A 12470-nucleotide genomic window follows, 5' to 3' on the forward strand; every position below is an offset into this window, starting at 1 on the left:
GAAAAAGTAGCCTTTGGAGCACATAATGTTTTCAGATAGAGTTCACCAATTAGAGAAATAATGAAGGATTGCTTTCATAATCTTCCAGGGATTTGATTACTCAAGATACAGGAGGCAAAGAAATCTGGCAGTGGCGTGGGGGCATGTAATGAGGATTATCAATAACCAGAAGAATATGGGGTGAGGTCTTGGGACCAAATCTGAAGGAATATGAAACAATGGAGTTATTGTTTTAAAAAAAAACCTTATGCCTCTAAATATGTTTTCTTCCCCAAAACAAGATCCAGAAGTATTTATTATGGACTTAAATCATTCTCAATAGCTACAGCAATTCTATCTCAAACAACTTAATGCTTGGTATATGTGAGTTTTACACAAGAAAACTCGAGATAGAGATCAATATAATACTTCAATAAACAGTTTTGTTTCAACAGGCAAGGCGTCTGCGTCAGGAGCAGAGCTAGTCTATGTAAGTCCTAGTTGCTCTTGCAGCTCTGGAAGGTGTATGGCAGATAGAAAGATACATATGCAGTTCTCAGACGAGCTTGGATTAGCTGTTTTCCTGAGGATTTTACACACTCTGAAGTGTGGTGTTTTTTGTTTTTATTTTGGTTGTTTTGTTTTTAATACTCTGCGCGAACGTTGTTCTTGCAATGACTATTATGCATTAGCAAAGAGGCAAAACGAAGTATTGCAGGTTAACAGAGATGACAGTAAAGACTTAATTAGTGATTTTATTTGTAGATGAAAGCTAAGAAAACATCCTCTCTGGTTCTAAACAGTCAAATTCTCAGCCAAGGAAACAATCTGCATTCGCTGTATATGTTTGTAAATAATGTACATACTTATGACAAGCTGTTCACTACCATTTGCAGCTTTGAGATTTTTGCGTGGTTCCAGATATTGCATATGCAAATTACCAGAGAGAATTCTTTAGCATTTTGCTATTTTAAACTGTCTCTAAAAACATCTGACATTCAAGTAGGATCTACAAAAAGGAGTCCAAAACACATAATGCAACTTTTGTGACTGGACTAGGGAACATATGAAAGGGGCTGAGTAAGGGTTTGGGAGAAGATCGAACAGGCAGCTAAGATCTTTTGAAAATCCCAAATACATAACGAGCATTTTAAGTGTCTCCAAGTGGCCATTTTTTTTCTCAATTTATTCCGCTTGGTGCTGTTACCACTGGCTGAAAGGGGAATTTACCGTTATATCATCTTTTTAGGTGAGTTTCTTTTGTCTCCCAGTATCGAAAGTCTGCACGTAGAGTAGTCAAATGGCTTGCATAGGTTAAGTTTAAACAATGATATGGGATAAAAATACAAGTTAGACTTGAAAACTTGACTTCTGCTTTCACTTGAACAACAAGCCTGGGTAGGACAAAAAGTAATCTGCTTAATCAAGGGAGATTTATGTTAGATCCGGGGTAGGCAACCTATGGCACGCGTGCCAAAGGCAGCATGCGAGCTGATTTTCAGTCGCACTCACATTGCCTGGGTCCTGGCCACCTATCCGGGGGGCTCTGCCTTTTAATTTAATTGTAAATGAAGCTTCTTAAACATTTTAAAAACCTTATTTACTTTACATACAACAATAGTTTAGTTATATATTATAGACTTCTAGAAAGAGACCTTCTAAAAACGTTAAAATGTATTACTGGCACGCGAAACCTTAAATCAGAGTGAATAAATGAAGACTCAGCACACCACTTCTGAAAGGTTGCCGACCCCTGTGTTAGATATTAGGAAAAACTTCCTGACGGTAAGGATGGTTAAGTAGTGGAATACATTAGCAAGGGAGGTTGTGAAATCCCTGTCACTGGAGGTTTTCAAGATCAGGTGAAACAAAACCTGTCAGGGGTTGTCTAATATACTTCCCTCTGCCTCGGGGGGGGGCAGGAGAAGAGGATGGATTAAAAGCCTTCTAGCAGTCCCTTCCAGCCCAACATTTCTATGATTTTATTAATTTCACACAACAAATGGCATAGGTTGATTAAGGAGAGGGGAGAATGAAGTGTAAATACCCCAGGAATCTAGAGTTAAAATAAATGCAGGCAAAAGGGCTTCCCTGAGTTGGAGTTCATCTTATGAAATAAAAGGGAGGCTCACAGACACAAGCATTTGTGTCTGAATAATTCACGTTAGCTGAGTTTGGCCTCATGTCCACTTTTGGCTAGGCTTCTGGCTCAACAGTGAGGCCAGACACTGGTGGTATATTCTCTGTTCAAGGGGAAAGTGTTAATTCTTTCCCTGGCCACCGTTGGAAGGCGGACCTAAACCCTGTAGTGCTATTTTTCACCTTCTGTATAATTCTTAATGTCCTTTTCAAAACAACCATAGAGCACCAGAAGGAAACAAAGTTATCAGTGAAAAAACTGACATGCACACAGCGTAAGCTCTGAATGATGCCAGTAAGATAACCAAAGAGCAAAGAAAAGGAAGTTTATTTTCAAAAAAATAAACAACCTGAATGTATTCTTAGCTGGATTCTCTGTCTCATGGTTTAAATCTAAACTACTTGCTGGAAAAATGCCACAGGATGGGGCATACAGTCAAACTTAAATGAAGGAAGAACCTTCTTTATACAGATACTCACCTGCAAACTGTATTCTTATCAGTAACCTTCTTAATCCTTGAAGACTTACATGTCCCAAAGAAAATACGTTTATCTGACGTTCCCTTGACTGGATTAAAGATAAAAGCAGGCTTTCCCACTGTTCCAATCTCACACAGTAAAAGTTGCCTTTGATATGTTTGTAAAAGATGTTTTAGATTCATATGTATGTTAGTGCTAGTGCTTTATCTTCCTTCCATTAATTAGATATTTGCAATATCTTCAAGTTAAAGTTTTCATAGATAGGCATTTGAGAGAGCCTCCCTAGAAAAGGGAACATTTCATTTTCAGAGCCAGATTTTTTTGGTATGGCTTTTCTTGTCTGTCACTTTGAGAACAAAGTTGGATAATCGATACACATACCTTGCAGTTGTTTTCAGTTTCAAAAATCAGACAAAACTGGTTAAAATAAAACCATATCCATGCTAGCTCTGATGAATAATATTAAGAATCATTGTAGGCTTTCCCCATATCTACATTAAACATTTATAAACTGTTTTAGTTGCGCTATCCTCTGAGTTCCTATCCCATAATCCCTGGAACAGCTCCCAGAAGGAATAGATTTTGGAATGTTTGTTTAAAAAAAAAAAAAAACACACCACACTGGTGGGAAGTCTAGTTGAACTGTTTTCAGTCTGTCCATGTCCACACTAGCACTAAAATGGGTCAGAACAAGCAGATTCAGACTGAACCACTTCTGAAATGTGTTTAAAACTCCGTTTACTCCAGTTGGTTCTTAGAATGCTCAGTGTTGTCAACTTTCATGATTTTGTTGTGAGTCTCCTATTTGGTGTTTTTGTTTCAAAGCCGCAACTCTACAATTCATGTAATTTAATGAGGATTTCAGCTTTTGAATAAAAAGCACCTACAATTATTATTTTTAAAATTAGATTTTTAACCAATGTAATGATTTGGGGGGCCTGACCCTATTTTTTTAATGCTCAGGATTAGCAATACTGCATGCTTGTGTAAAACAAACAAACAAAAACTATATAAACACCATTATGTGGAGGCATAGAGGGGTAAACATTTTAGGGAGCTAAACTAGTTAATAGGATGGTAAAATGTATTTAATACATAGTCACCTTATAAGGAGTGTTCCGGGCTTGTACCCTCTCACTTTTCTAAGTATTGACTAGTAATGTTGCTTGGCAGACTTAAGGCCCAGAATACTCTGTTTGATCTGAATTTGGCAGCAAGATCTCCTGGTTTCTGCAACACTCTGGGCCAAAAAGTAGAGATTTTTCCACCAGCTTCAGGTAATTAAAAAGTTGTGTGGATCTCAATGCACTTGATAAGCAAATTAACAATGCTATATACATATATGCAGTATTTCTTGTGATGTAATTTATTATATTGAAATCCGTTCCTTTTAGGCCGTCCCTACATTTTAAATACCCTGGAGTTTCTTAGATGACAAAGTATTGTAGAAGTTTTCAGGGAGTGAGGCTAGAGATTTTGGCAACTGAAGACATAGTGACAGTTGTTGACACATGAGAGGTATTGAGAAGTGGTCTATAAGTATCTAAATAGGAAACCAATATTTGATGATGGATTCTTCAGTCTAGCAGACAAAGGCATAACAAGATCAAATAGCTAGGAAGTTTAATCTAGACAAATTCAGACAGTAACAGTAAGGGTAATTAACATTTGGAATAATTTAGCAAGGGTCAATGTCATGGTGACTTCTCCATTACTGGTAACTTTTTAATAAAGATTGTATTTTTTTTTTTAATTATGGTCTTGTTCAAAATAAATTACTTTGGGAAGGTTCTATGACCTGGGCCTGTTTTATGCAGGTCAGACTAGATCAGTGATTCTAAACCAGGGGTACACGTACCCCTGGGGGTATATACAGGTCTTCCGGAGGGTACAGCAACTCATTTAGATATTTGCCTAGTTTTACAACAGACTACATAACAAGCACTGGTTAAGTTAGTAAAAACTAAAATTTCACACAGACAATGATTGTTTATACTGCTCTATCTACTATGCACTGAAATGTAAGTACAATATTTATATTCCAATTTTTATTTTATAATTGTATGGTAAAAATGAGAAAGTCAGCAATTTTTCAGTAATTGTGTGCTGTGACACTTTTGTATCTTTGTCTGATTTTGTAAGCAAGGAGTTTTTAAGTGAGCTGAAACTTGGGGGTACGCAAGACAAATCAGGCTCCAGGAAGGGGTATAGTAGTCTGGAAAGGTTGAGAACCACTGAACTAGATGATCACAATGATGATCCTTCTGGCCTTGGCATCTACTCATTGGAATTTGGTATTCCCAACTCAAAAATGTTATTTCTACTCATGAAATCTTTTAACTATAATTTAACTCCCCATCTCCAAGACCTAAGCTTTCCTTCCTGTATAAAATATAGCCAGGTATTACAGTATTTTATGCTGGATTTATGGCTTATTATAACAATCTGTAACCCACTAACTCCACTTTTTTGACTGCAGAGGTGTTAACGGACCACTTCACCTTGATTGATCTCTTAGAATATGTGTTAACTACTTATGCTAAACAACCTTTTCCACCTTGTATTTAGCTGTGACACTGAGGTTTTGTCTACACTGGAATTTTGTTGGCAAAACTGTTGTCATTCAGAGGTGTGAAAAAAACACACACACACACCCCCAACGACAAAAGTTTTGGTGACGAAAAGCGCCAGTGTGAAAAGCGCTTTGTCAGCAGAAGGGCTCTCTCCTGCCGACAAACAGCAGTTACACTGTGCCCCTCTTAGCAGCACAGCTGTAGTGGCACAGCCATATTGCTAAATGCTGTGTAGTGTAGGCAAAGCCTGAATACCTTTCCCAGACCTGAAGAAGATATCCTTGTAGCTTGAAAGCTTGTTTCACCAACAGAAGTTGGTCCTATGAAAGATATTACCTCACCCACTTTGTCTCTCTAATCTCCCGGGACCGTTACAGCTATAACTACACTGCAAACAGCATCTAACTGATCAGTGTTATCCCACCATGTTTTAGAAATGTCTATTTTATCTAAGTCCTCTTCAGTTGCTAGACATTCTAGTTCATCTATTTTTGCTGTTTAAGTTTCTTACATTGGTATATTCAGGTATGTATAGATCTGGACTCAAACGTTTTCTACTGCCTATTTAATCGTAGTTCCTATAAAACTCCCTTTGTTGTGGCAGGACAGATGCAATTTTAAGGCTCAAGGATTATATTATGTAGCTTTTCATTCTTGTATGTGTGTATAAATGTATATAACCCGTAACGGGCTGGCAACGCTGCATTTTGTTGTGTATCTTTTGTACTGGTGAGAGTCTTAAAAATGAAGGGGAACATGAGGTAAAATTACTTCCCTATCAGTTAAAACTGGAAACAGTTGTATTGGTGTTTAAAATACCCTTTTACGCATGTTCAATAGAAGAACTGCACCACCCCTCAGAAGATGCCATCGCTTAGCTAGACGACTCTGCACACGCTAAATAAATAGTCATTAATAAACATCTGACTTTGGTAACAATCCACTGCAGTTCTTTAGTTGTAGGGAACTTTTTTATGTTGAAAATTTCCTCAGCATAAATTTTGGACCACTGTACTCTGGTACAAAAATACAGGGCATTTAATTGGGCTGGGCACAAAATAGTGGCACCCTGCAGTGGTAAACTGATCAAAGCACCAGGAGCAGTGGTGCTAACTCTCTGGGAACAGAACAATGATAACTTGTGTGGTAAATTTGCAGTGGTGCCTCCTCTGGAGTGCTAAGTTTGTTAGAGGTCTTAATACAGCAAATGAGGCATGAAATCTGCCAGGAGTGTGAAGTGTTAAATCTGCTCCAGAGCAGGCCAGGGTGCTATTAAATTAACTGGGTTTTGAGGGAGGGAGGATGCTGCAAAAGGAGGAAGGGGCAGCAAAGAAAACCAAAGCTATTTAGTGTTGGAAGAGCTGAGCTGGAAAATTCTGAGGCGTTTCCTGCACTAAGGTGGTGGCTTGGACTGGGGGGGAGGGAGTGGAGAATCTTGAGGTGGCTGAGGGAGAGGGTTTGGGTGGGAAAATGTTGAGGAAGGTTGCACGGGCAGCTGCTGAGGGACGCCATGGGTGGGCAATTCCTGAGGCGGCTAGTGGGAGTGTGTGGTTTGCGCTTGGCGTTGGGTGGCTCCGATTGGAGGGAAGATAGAGGTGGGCTCCCCTAGGGGGAGGAACCCGGGGTGGAGTTGTTGAGCTGTGCGCCTCTATTATCATGAGCGGCTGCTCAGCTGCAGCAGGTGGTTGAGGGATAGGGTGACCAGATGTCCTGATTTTATAGGGACAGTCCCAATATTTGGGGCTTTGTCTTATATAGATGACTATTACCCCCCCACCCGCTGTCCTAGTTTTTCACCCTTACGATCTGGTCACCCTATTGAGGGATGGGGGAGCATCGCGTTAGAAGGAAAGCTACGTAGCCTTGGCTTTGCGGATGATGGGCTCTCAGGTTGCCCTACCTGATGTCCATCTCCAAAAGAGCTGCTACAAGATACCTGCCCATTATAATGGGCAGCATCTGCCTGCAATATCTGAAGGGAGAAAATACAATGAAATCTTTGGTGTTGGGTGGGTAACACCTGTGCGTTTTGCGGAGAGGTGCTAGGGGGAAAGCACCTGTTATAAGTAATTAGGAGAACAAATCTGCCTCCACCCCCAATTTCCATCTTGAAAATTTTGGGGTACTTGGAATTGCAGATAAGAACGCAGAGACCACCACAGAGGGTCGCATTTTGTAAATCTAGATAAATGCAGCCACTGGTGGGATGAATAGCAACCAGTAGATGTTGCAGGTCTGAGGTTTCAGCCAAGCATGCCAGAGAAGCCACTGACAGTATGTCTACACTGCCAGGTGAAGTTGTGATTGTTGCATGCCTGTGTTAGCTTTAATCTAGCTAGCCTGGATCACAGTAGCAGTGTATATGTGGAAGCATGGATTAGCAACCTAAGTACAAGCTCTCAGTGTCCCTGCAGCACAAACATGATCTCTATTTAAAGGTGAATCTGACTGTGATTCTCCAGCAATAGAACCTGCTCATAGCAGATCAGGGTTTGAAAAGGTATTCTTAATCCCTTGCTTTGCAGTAAGACATGTTTCCAATACATGTATCGCTACACATATAAAGGTTCCCATCAATTAAAATTTGAGAAGTCAATCACAAACACAGTCTGACATACAAGGAATACAACTGCTAGACCATGCTACCCACATTACCTGGATAGCCCCTGTCTACCATTTCCTCAGCTTCCCCCATCCTCTCCCTGAGGGGGAACCGCCAGCTTCCACCTGTTTGACAGGTGCAATCGAAGTTGGCATCAACCTGTTCTGCTTGAGGAATTTCCAGCTTCTGCTTTTCTCCCAAGAACAGATCATTAGTTCGAGAAGTTTGAGGAGGAGATGCTCAAAACATGTTAAAACTGTTTGTGGCTTTGCATTCCAGTCTCCTTTAGATCATATTTATTTTTACTACAACACCTGCCTACTTAGAACCACAGCGCAGGGTTGGAACACCAGTAATACGCCCCCCCCTACTGCTCCCCAAGGTTTGTGGGTGGGGGGAAACCTTTGAGGCAGACGGGGAAGGGACAATTCCTCCAGCATTTGCTAATTTGGTCTTTTCTACCCTGCCCCATGCCTGTGGGCTAAGCTGCCTGCAGTACCGCCTGTGGTCGCTAGAGGTCGTTGTACGGCTTGTTCAGCCGTGAGCAGCTGTTTGAGATCTACGGTTCCAGGTGTGAGCCCCGCAGACTAGAGCCTAGGAGAGCCTGTAAGGCGAATTCTCAGGCAGCCAAGGCCTCATCTCCTCGGCAATGGTGCACAAAGCAGGTAAGAAGGACCTTCCTGGGTAGGGAACCTCAGCTTTTTCCTAGAGCCTGCAGCCTGCTGGGAAGAGACTAGGGCGGGACATGGGGCTTGCACGAGGAGAGGGGAAGCAGACGTGGGAGCTGGTTTAGGGGAGTTGGTGGCTGCAGTGTGTGTGTGGGAAGGGGAGCTAGACTGGGCAGAAGCTGCGTGATGAGTGGGAGCTGCAGAGGGGGCCTGGTTGGGAGCCATGTCATGCCCAAGGTGCGTGAAGGGATGCCCTGTTTGTCCCTGTCAGGCTGACGTTTCACATCTCATTGGTTTTAGCCGGTGTTATGATTATTGTGGGTCTTTCTCATGTTTTTGTCCACTCCTGTGGGTGCCAGAACTGAAGAGAATTCCGTTCTCACCTCAAAGTGCCGTACGCCAATGGGGCCAAGGTCCCTGAGGTGTGTCTGGAGGCAAACCCTGGCGGTTATTCCATTTGTCCCAAGTATGTGTGTTGAGCAGCCAAGCGTTTGGCTTCTAGGGTCTCTTTCCCTCCTGGACCCCCCATGCACTCATTTGTACCAAACCTGGTCTCTTCTTTGTGCAGGTCACTAGACCGCGTTACCCTTGCTGGTGTTCTAGGGAAACAGTTGGTAGGGAAGAGGGCATACCTGAGGCTTAGCCCACTAAGCCAGCCCCTTGTACAGGGTTAAGGGATGGTCTTGTACCCAAAGCTTTGTATTTCTAGCTACTGCCGCAATGGGCCATTACAAATGTGATGACTCAAACAGAGAAATTGCCGATGGAAAGAAAGAGAGATCTGAGTGATACAGAGAGAAACTAGACATTACATTAGGTGAAGTGTGGCCTCGCAAATACAGTGTTGGCCTGGGATTTGGAGACCTGCATTTTACTGCAAGCTATGCCCTGTTAGGTGACCTTGAGAAGGCCACTTCACTTCTCTGTGTCCCTTTTTTCCCATCTGTAAAAGAGGAGCAATGAAACTTACCTGCTTTGTAAAACACTTGGTGATTTATGGATGAAAAGGGATATGTAAGAACTAGGTACTTTTATTATTATTAGATTGGGTTTCTGGATTCTGCTCCCACATTTGCCACTGACGTGCTGTCGGTCCCTGGTCAAATCACACCCTTTTTCTGTGTCTCATCTTATCTTTGAAGATAATGCACTAGTTAAAGAATATAATCTCTCACAGGGGTGTTTTGAGTCTTTGTGTGTGTGTGTGTGTGAGATGTGTGTAAAGCAGTTTGAGAGACTCATGTAGAAAGCACTCCAGAGGGGCAGAAATATTACTTTTTTGTACTTATCATTGTACATTATTCATTCATTAGTAAGCTCAAAGGCGAATACAAACTCAAGTTGTCTATGAAAATGACTTTTGTTTCCAGATTCCTCATTTTCCATTGTCTGGATGGCACTGTTGTGTTTCTTGTTTTTCTGTTTTTCTTTTTTAATCCTCTGTAAAGTGAAGTGTTTTATGTTTTAGTCATGACTTCAATAAAAGATGACACCACTGAGATCTATTTCTAGCTGCATTAAAAAGGAATTTACCTTTGTTCATTAACATTTAGCTTTTTCTCTCCAAAGTGTAACAGTTTGGCTTGGCCCTGTCAACACTGGTTCTCCACTTGTGAAGTAACTCCCTGCTCTCCATGTGTCAGTATATAATGCCTGTGTCTGTAACTTTCACTCTATGCATCCGAAGAAGTGAGGTTTTTACCCACGAAAGCTTATGCCCAAATAAATCTGTTAGTCTTTAAGGTGCCACCAGACTCCTTGTTGTTTTTGTAGATACAGACTAACACGGCTACCCCCTGATAGTTTGGCTTGGAATGTATCCCCCCCCCCCCCCCCTTTGCATGCATAGCAGATGAAAATATTGACATAGTCTTATCTTTGTACTCTTCTATATAAAATCTGGTAGTGATTTAAAAATAATAATTTATTAAGCCTCATGAACAGCATGTGAGATATGGAAGTACTTTTGATATCCCTTTATGTAATGGGAAAAATTGAGGCACAGTTCACATTGGGACAAGTGAAGAGTGTGTTATACGCATGTGCTTAGCAGAAAGCCTGGTAGCTGTGTTGTCATTTCCACCTGCCCCTTCTACCCTTAAAGGCTAGATCTGGAAAGAAAAAAAAAAAGGGCAACTTCAAATTTTCCTAATGCTCGCATGAAAAATGCATTTTGTATATTTGAACTCCTGCTTCAAAAGTCCAATATCTATAAGGACGTGACCAGCACAGCAGCACTGACATGTTCCTTTCCAATGTCTTGCAGATAATCCTTGATGGGTAATATAAATATGTGCCTTATGAGTATTGTCTGGCATTTCTTGTCTCAGCTTCCTGAACAGCTGTGACCTGATGGAAAGCTTAACTGCATTTAGAGTTGTTTACAGTGGCTCTTTCAATGAAGAACTGACTTCATTTAGCTAGTCAGTTATTAAGTGTGATTGCATTAGAAATTAAAACTAAAAGAGGACCCAAGTTACTATCTCAAATCTGCCTCCCACGCTCAAATTTTTGAGAAATATGGTGGTTTCAAATGCATGCGCCCAAATCCAAGTCTGATCCAAAATTGGAAGGGGTCTGATTTCTGGATCCATAATTGATATAATATGTATATAGTGTGCATATGCCCCAAGTGGAGATTCCTTTAAACAAGGAAAATAGAAGACTCCATGAAGTCCAGCAGGGAATTCAATACTCTAAACAGTCCTAAAAAGTACATGTGCAGTGCTTGAATGCTACAGTGATAACCACTAATAGAAACCCCTAAGAAGAATGATTCAGATGTCATCCCAAAATGGCAGAAATATCATTAAGAACATCTACATCTAATCTGGTGAGATTTTGCCATTCTGGGCCATAATTGCAGTAGGGAGCCTTAGAAGATTTTTGCACTTTCAAACCTGAACATTTACCCTGTTTCTGTCCTGAACCCAAACACTGACCAACCACTGAACTGATCTGGATTCAAACACCACCTCCCTGACCCTTTTTTAGTTAAGATCTTGTTCTCTCGATCAATAGCCTCTAACTCTAAAGTTGCCCCAAATGCCCATTTTTTCAGGTAACTTCTGTGTATAAATCCCCTTTAACTGCCATTAATCCCTTAAAGGAGAATGGATTAAAAAACACTGATGCTAACTTGAAGGGGCAAACATGGGGCTGTAATTTCATAGTTTGGCTATTAGAACTGTGGGAGCTTCTCTAAATTGGTATCATCCTTGCAGTTCAAGCAGATGCGCTAGCTAATTCATTAGAGAAATAGAAATATAAGATGATAAATGGTTATGTATGTACAACCCCGGTGCCTGCAACCGAAATGAACCTGGGAATAACAAATTATTTTTCCTTAACTGTCTTTTAAAGAAAAACCAAAGATCTTGCTTTAATCTTTTGTTGTTTTTTTTTTTAAATCAAATAGTCCTTGCTGTATCTTTCCTTGGGTTTATCCAGTAACTGACCTGTAGCCCTGTGATTAGCGCACTCGGATGTGCTAGTACAGAATGTGGCTGGCTGCTTGCACTACGGTGATTCTGGCAATAACAGTGTATTGGGCCAGATCTACACCAGGTGTAAATCATTGGTCCATTAATATCTTTCTGCTTTGCAGATGGCACCAATTTCCAGTTTGGTTTCAGGTGCAATTCAAAAGATTGTCTTTAACCTAAATAGCTTTTTGTGGTATAGCTACCGGTTGTCTAACAGACCTTGTCTCTCCTCCTGTTCTACCCGGGTAGCTGAGATGAGCTGGCACACATCCATCTTTGAGAATGCCTCGATTTTTCGATGCGCAGGGGCTGGTGTTGGTGGATTCTCTGTTAATGGTCTTGGACACTTGATTTTTCACCCCTCCTCCTAGTCTCTCAGAACATGCATTAATAACGTTCTGTATAAGTTGCAAGGCATTATATGTAATAAAAATACTTAGCAAGACTTTTTTTCCTGAGGGGCAGATAGAATGGTGAAGGGGTCTTGTGTTACGTTTTGTTAGGGAGTTGGGTTTTTTAATGACATGTCAAATTAATTTAATTG

General features: G+C 41.0%; 1 protein-coding gene across 3 annotated transcripts in view; it reads left to right on the forward strand.

Moving 5' to 3' along the window:
* Positions 1-8328: 8328 nt before the first annotated feature.
* ZNHIT3 (zinc finger HIT-type containing 3) overlaps positions 8329-12470 on the forward strand; it is a 64357-nt gene continuing 60215 nt past the window's right edge. For 2 of the 3 annotated variants that reach the window (XM_065572822.1, XM_065572824.1), the window contains exon 1: positions 8329-8438. The gene's annotated coding sequence lies outside the window, so the exon portion shown is untranslated. The remainder of the gene's footprint in view (positions 8439-12470) is intronic. The other variant, XM_065572821.1, reaches the window with a different exon arrangement.

Source organism: Chrysemys picta, chromosome 19, assembly GCF_011386835.1.
Source record: "Chrysemys picta bellii isolate R12L10 chromosome 19, ASM1138683v2, whole genome shotgun sequence".
In the NCBI taxonomy this organism is placed as follows: domain Eukaryota; kingdom Metazoa; phylum Chordata; order Testudines; family Emydidae; genus Chrysemys; species Chrysemys picta.